We start from the raw sequence: 7,345 nt of genomic DNA on the forward strand, positions 1-7,345 counted from the left end.
ACAATTAAAAAAATAACTAAAACAAAAACATTATTGGCAGCAAATTTCGAAATTAGAACAAACATTATTCAGCCAGTATTTGAGTAACGAGCAACATCTCTAACAATTAAAGTTTGCTATCTGCTTTCGTAGCCAAGTTGAGCGTTGCATGCTCCTCACTCATTATGAGCAGCCGAATATTATCTTTATTACTGACTTTGTAATACGTTGGGAATTTATTCACGTTCAGATTTAGGTTATCATGCTCGTATTCAACTGTGAATGCGTCTACAGTCTAGGTAGGATTGATGTGCTAATATTTTGCCGTCAAAATGTTTAGAAGTAGAGTATAATTTTGTCTAGATTGATACCTATATTTGTAAAATAATGGTGTTTTTCGTGTTGTTTACATAAAACCGATTTTGGGAGTTCTTTTATCAATAGAAATCCATTTTGTTTGTGAATGCCTTAGGCTATATTTTATTTGGGTACGGGGACACTTCCCTCGGAACGCGGGCGAAACCGCGACAATCACCTGGCCAAAACCCATCACATTTGAACAACATTATTCTCCCATCGTACTTGACTCTTAAACTCGACTGACCTACAAAAAGACCCGCTAATACAATTATAATCAGCATTTAATTAGCAAAATACTAAATAATTAGCAAAATACTCGCTAATGCAATTATAATAAAATACTTTACCTCATTAGGAAAGAACCTGTCAGACTTAATTCTCGCTAAACTATCCGAAACACAAAGCTCTCTTGCTGATAAATAGTCACCCATCTCAAAAAACTCACACTCATTCTTCCTTCACCCAACAGACAATACCGAAATCGATTCCTTAATAACTCAACTCAACAACGACAGTGCACCAGGCCCCGACAAACTCACACCAATACTTATTAAAAAAATTAGATCTTCTATCACCGAACCCTTGACTCACATATTTAACCTAAGCTTAGGAACTGGTGTATTCCCGGACCGATGGAAAATTGCCTCAGTTAGTCCAATTCACAAAAGTGGTGCTACAGAAATTCCAGACAATTACAGACCAATTGCACTGTTATCTATTCTCTCAAAGCTACTCGAAAAGATTGTGAATAAACGTTTAGTCAACTTCGTAGAAAAGCACAATTTAATTTCCGAAAACCAGTTTGGGTTCAGGAGAGGCAGATCAACCGAAGATGCGGCGAGGCTTTTAACAAACACTGTTGCATCGAATATAGAAAAAGGAGAAAACGCCGTAGGGGTTTTTCTCGATCTAGCCAAAGCCTTTGACACGATCTCGATTGATCTCCTTCTTGTGAAGCTAGAAGCAATGGGCATACGCGGCACTCCACTAGATTGGTTTAGGAGCTATTTGTCTAACAGAAGGCAGTTTGTCAAGGTTGGAGATGTCTCCAGCACACTCTTACCGATAAATTTTGGAATCCCGCAAGGCAGTACCCTTGGCCCGACCCTGTTCTTACTGTACATGAACGATATCCTAAATCTGACTCTTGACAACGCTAAAATTATAGCTTACGCAGACGATACAGCAATCATATTCCATGACACCAATTGGAATCTAGTATACAAGCGCGCAGAAGAGGGACTACTGAAAATAGCCAAAGCTCTTGATAATAACCTCCTGACTTTAAACATTAAAAAGACTAAATTGGTAACTTTCTATAAAACTAAGAGATCCAAACCCCCGCAACATTTAACCCTTCAATTTCACACACGCCGAAACAACTCAGAATCTCAAATAGCAGGATGTTCTTGCCCCATAATTGAACGAATACCCGCAATGAAATACCTAGGTATAACTCTAGATGACAATCTCTTTAAAACTCATATTCACTCCTTATCCGGGCGAGTACGAAAACTCATACACGTGATGAAAAAACTACGTGACTGCACGCCCATTAAAATACTTCGCACTGTATATCTTGGTCTGTGTCAGTCAGTTCTTCAATATGGCATCTCTGTATGGGGAGGAGCCTCAAAAACTGTCTTCATAGAAGTTGAAAGAGCGCAAAGAGCTGTAATTAAAGTAATGCTCAAAAAAAGTTTTATTTACCCAACGAATGCTCTCTACAGTGACTTTCCAGTTCTCCGCGTACGACAACTATTTATCTTGTCCACAGTACTTCACACCCATATCAATTTACAACGCAGACCCGACTACCAGGATATAATCTCTAAGCGTACTATCAGAATACCCCTTCCACAAACCAACTCAGTTATAGCAAGACGCTCCCCTGACTATTTATACCCAAGAATCTATAATGAAGTCTTAAAAACCTGTGATATAATCGGCCTCAAGTTACACTCATGCAAAAAGATTATCAAAAACTGGCTTCTAACACTCACTTATGACGAAACAGAAATAATTATAAACAAGTAATAAAACCAGAAAGCAAATTCGCCCCTACAAGCTCCATGGCCATCACACTCACAAACATACCCCCACACATCCACAAATAACACACACACACACACACATACATGCACATTTCTTGATTTTTATTTTTTTATATATTTCCTTATGTTAAATATTCGTCAATACCTGAATGTCGCAACTCGGACCCTCAAGACACAGGCTGTAGCTTAGTTTGAGGGTCATTGCCAAACTTTATTGTAATTCTTTTTTGATGAATAAATAATTTTTTTTTTTTTTTTAATTTTAATTTATTTCTCATTAACAAACGGGTACAAAAGGTAATAGGACTCAGGATTTGTCAAACCTGCTATACTCCTGGGTATTATGGCACCTACGTCATAATCCTCGCTTTGAAACGGGACCCGGGCACACAAAAGGTACATAGGTCGCGTAATTATGAATTGAAGTTTTTAACTTGAAAATGGCTGTACCTTTCATGCAGCATGATTGATTGGTTCACAGTGTGTTTCGTACTGAAAGCTATGTAGATTAGATTTTAGACGACGTAACGTTACGACGTAAATTTGCCGTAACCTAAAGCAAACTTTTCAGTGATTTGAATGAACGAGGTCAAAAGCTTCATAAAAATACATTCACTTTATAAAGTTTTTTTGAAGTAAATGACACAGGAAAAACCATATTCATCACTACATTCAATGCAAACGCAATACTTGATACGTTCAATGTGCTTTATTTAAAACTTACACAAATACTGATACACTTCAGCACAACTTTAAAACTACCATTCACAAATCCGCGTCCCGCACCAAACTCCACTTTTGAAAAGATTACAGTAATTACATTTCGTTGTAAATTTTACGCTCGGCGTAGCTAAACATCGTATTGTATAGCTTTCATTGAAGATTTATATCGCTAAGCCTTTCCGTTGAGGTCGCCTGTTTGTTTGGGAAATGGATTCGGAGGCGTAAAGTTTTCAATACGATGTGACGGACCGGTGAACGATGATGGTGTTTTGTTTTGAGATCGATCTGTTATGTCTCCTTTGGCAGTTGAAATTAACTGATATTTTTAGGCTGGAATTGGTTACCTACCTATAGATATAGGTGTTTTATCTCACGAATGCGGGTGAGCCACATACGTTTTACACACACAAGGTGTAAAATGTACATGCAAAATGTATTTGTAAGTGTTTAGCTCTCTCTCTCCTAAACTTACTTTTTATAAAGACGCAATATGTACGCAACATGTTACTTGTATAAGTGTGTGCAATATGAAGGTATATACATATATGTAGGTTCCAGTATTTATATGTCAAAGTATGTATGTAAAAAAAGATACTAAAATCGAATAATAAGGACAGTATTGAACAAGCATAGTGAGTTCTAAAACCATGTATGTAACAGACGAGCTTTTATCCAGTACCAACCAGTTATCAAATATGCCGTTTCCAAATCCAAAATCCAAGTAAAACCTCATAGGTAAAATACCAAAAACCTGTATTAAAAATTCCAGCTAAAAATATAACAAAACTGTTGACAAAGACTGTTTCGCCGATCTGCCGGCTAGTTGTAACCGCAACGGTTCGTTAGTGCGTAATGCATTAATTGGCTTAACTGACTATCGATCGCGTTAGCTTTGTTGTACTAAACTGCTAATGCCCTTTGTGGGGAGAAAGTCTGGGGGTTATGGTAAAATTGTATGCAGGGCTTTAAGATGGGATACCTTAAGGTGCAATTTTTTTAGGCTTTCACGCCAAAAGTGCTGAAGCGATTAAGATGAAATTTGACATGGAAGTACGTGGTGGTCTGGAGACGAGGACGGAGATAGGCTTTTATGGATTCGATTTTTTTGTCGGATATGGGGCTGAGTTCCATCGGGGGGTGAACTAGGTTGCGGACAAAATTTTGTATGCCTATAATGTACCTACATACATTATTCCATAGTTATAGTTCTGAACATTAAGTCCGCTAACAGATCTAGATAAAAGTTTATACCTTGTCTTAAGAAAACAATAGTGTTGGGTTGCTTCTTATTCATAAACTTTAATGCAGGAAATAATGGTCAAACAAAAAAGATTACTCAAGTTTCTTCAGCGTCTCAGTTTCACAACATTTGTGTTTTGTTTCATGATATTTTGAATAACCATTTGTATAGTATGGAATAAGAATTATGAGCACCAAATAAGGTGAACAGCAGGACTTACGGTGAAATCACTATTTATCGGTAACCAAGCCATTTTCAGTTGTCAAATCGCTGATTTGATCAATGGGCGTACAGGGCTGGTTACGTCACACTTTAAGGTGGAATTGGCCTTTAGATACTTAGCGCTAATATCTTTATTACATCCATAGGTATATTTAATTGCACTCAGTATAATTAAGTAAGTACTGCATAAAATTAAGAAGCACTCGTGAAAGTTAAACAAAAACCCATCACGAGTTCCCTTCAAAGCATCTCTGTAGCTTCCATTACCGATTTGTGTCCGAGCTCCTAATTTGAAACAAGGAACCACCATTAAGGCATACCTTTTCATATCGTGTAAACCACTTGCAAATTTATTCAGGACACTCATTCCATCAAATAATATGACGGTAACATTTACATCTGTAATCATATTTCATCAACCTTATCCCATTGTGTTAGAGTTGAAATTCATCTGTTTGTGTTAGCAAAATATTTCAATTTAAGTATTATTCTAGCAATTTGCATTGCAGTGGGTGTTATTGTGAAACTGAGTAGGTGCCCTGTCTCGTGGATTTAGAATAATCAAGTAGTCTGCTTACGTACAGATGCAATGCGAAGATAAACATTTCTGTTCGGCTTAGGGGATATTTTATGTTCTGAACACGGAATTTGCGTTCGCAACGTTCTAATTTTAATGGGGTAGCAAACTGAGTGTGAGGTATTTAGTGAGTAATTGTGAGTGTGGTCATTGCAGCTTTTTATATTTTTTTCTTATGACATGGTATATGTTATGTTTAGTCCAGTTCTATGACGCTTTGACAGGAATGAATGTTGAAACGATAATCCTCCAGCACTGACTCCACTAGACTGAGCGCGTATTCAAGCTCTACCAGTCCACTTGTCCCATCTGATAAGACAGAATTGTTTGTAATTTTGCAAGGTAAAATAAAAGAAAAATGCTTGATTGAATAGTTAGTTACCTAAGTAAGCAAATCTAGACATTTCAGAGGAACAGTCAAATTAATGAATACATTTTCAAAACCCCTTAAATACTTCTATACAAACCTTCCTGTACAGGAATCACGTAACATTATAACTTAGCTTGAAGCTAATTAGTACAGAGCGGACATTTAAATTGTTTTTGTGAAATTAATTTTGCTGATGAAGTGTCTCTTGGAGTTCAGGTGGCTTCACTGATCTTTGATAAAGGGTTCAGGAGTTACGGTACAGATAACAGTAATGTAGGTTTGTTTGTAAATTAGGAACTTTATAATTGTAAAGGCACCAAGTTGCAATAAGTTGAATTCCAAAAGTTTATCCGGCCCGGTCGTAGTAAGATTTTTTCTCAAAATAGTATCACTTACGTACCGACACGTTACGTACCTCTTTTCGACAACCTCGTATGGAATCTAGATAGATAATTTTGCCGACTTGTAGATCTTAAAACCACAAGACGAAAGTAAAAAAGTATTCTATATCGATAAATAGGCTATCTAGCACTGAAATATTTATTTCAAATAAGTCCTTTAGTTCTCGACATTAGCGCGTTCAAACCCACTCTTCAGTTTTGTTATAAGCATAGTTTTTTCACAATACCCCTCACCTTGTCTATCCAGTTACCAATTGAACACCCTTGTCCAATTTGAAACACGAAACCTAACCTTTCCACCTTCAGACATAGTGATTATTTTGCATCGTCTCTTCTTGCCATTAGTATAAGAGATAATTTTATCAAAATATTCAGACGCAGAGCTCCAAGCTTACTTTGTAGAGCGAAATAAATTTTAATGGAACAAAGAAAACTAATGATAGTAAATAATTTGCCACTAATTTGGAGAATGCTTTAATTTGCAAGGGAAATAAATAACGTGTTGAATATTCTTGCTTTTTTGTTTTGTTTTTAAATTGTTTTGTTAGATTGTCATAAAGAGTTTTTATTGTTGATAAGTTAATAATACATGAAGTGAAACTATTGTTTATGCTGTATGTTACCTGCCTTTGTGAATAAGTTTGTACTTTTTATTAATTGTTACTTTAACTTCCATGCTATTGAATTATTAAATAACTTTTTAGATTCGGTAAGTAAAAATGTGCCTCGATTTTTATAGTAGAGTATTTTTATTTAACAAAGTCAAAGAAATTATTTATGTATGTTTTGTACCTATTTATTTAAAAAAAATAATTATAGCTAATTCCGTGATCATAGAATAAGAGTAAACACTAGAGGTATATTATTCCAATTATAACAACACGACAAGCTGCCAACCATTTGCCACTACAATCCATTATCCCACCTTAGTTACACGGCTTGGCATATGACAGAAACTTACACGACGTAAATCTTTTATACCATAGGTACATTGCTAAACAAAACATAAGGCTCACGTTCGCAAAACGAATCACATCTACCAACTCCAAATTCTCTAGAGACGAACTGAAATGAATAAAGGCTACTTGGAACTTGGAGCATTTAAATAACTGGAGACGCAAATGCCGTACCTTCTTATCTGCCACAAGTAGGGGAGAACTAGGAGAGTTGTGACAGGGAAAGTAGTCTTAGATTTTGTTGATTTTCTCTGAAACTATGATGCTTTAATTAATTAAATTTTGGTGGTGGTTTTAAAACCAGTAAGAATGGCAGAATATGAATTTATATGCATCATAGCTGGGGAAGAATTGTTGAATGGGAAATATGGATCATCGAAAGTAAAGGAATCATAGCTCTCTCTATAACACTGCTGCTGACTGCCGGGCATACGTCGTATAGTCATAATAATATGTCTGTGCA

Source organism: Helicoverpa armigera, chromosome 12 (assembly GCF_030705265.1).
Source record: "Helicoverpa armigera isolate CAAS_96S chromosome 12, ASM3070526v1, whole genome shotgun sequence".
Lineage (NCBI taxonomy): Eukaryota > Metazoa > Arthropoda > Insecta > Lepidoptera > Noctuidae > Helicoverpa > Helicoverpa armigera.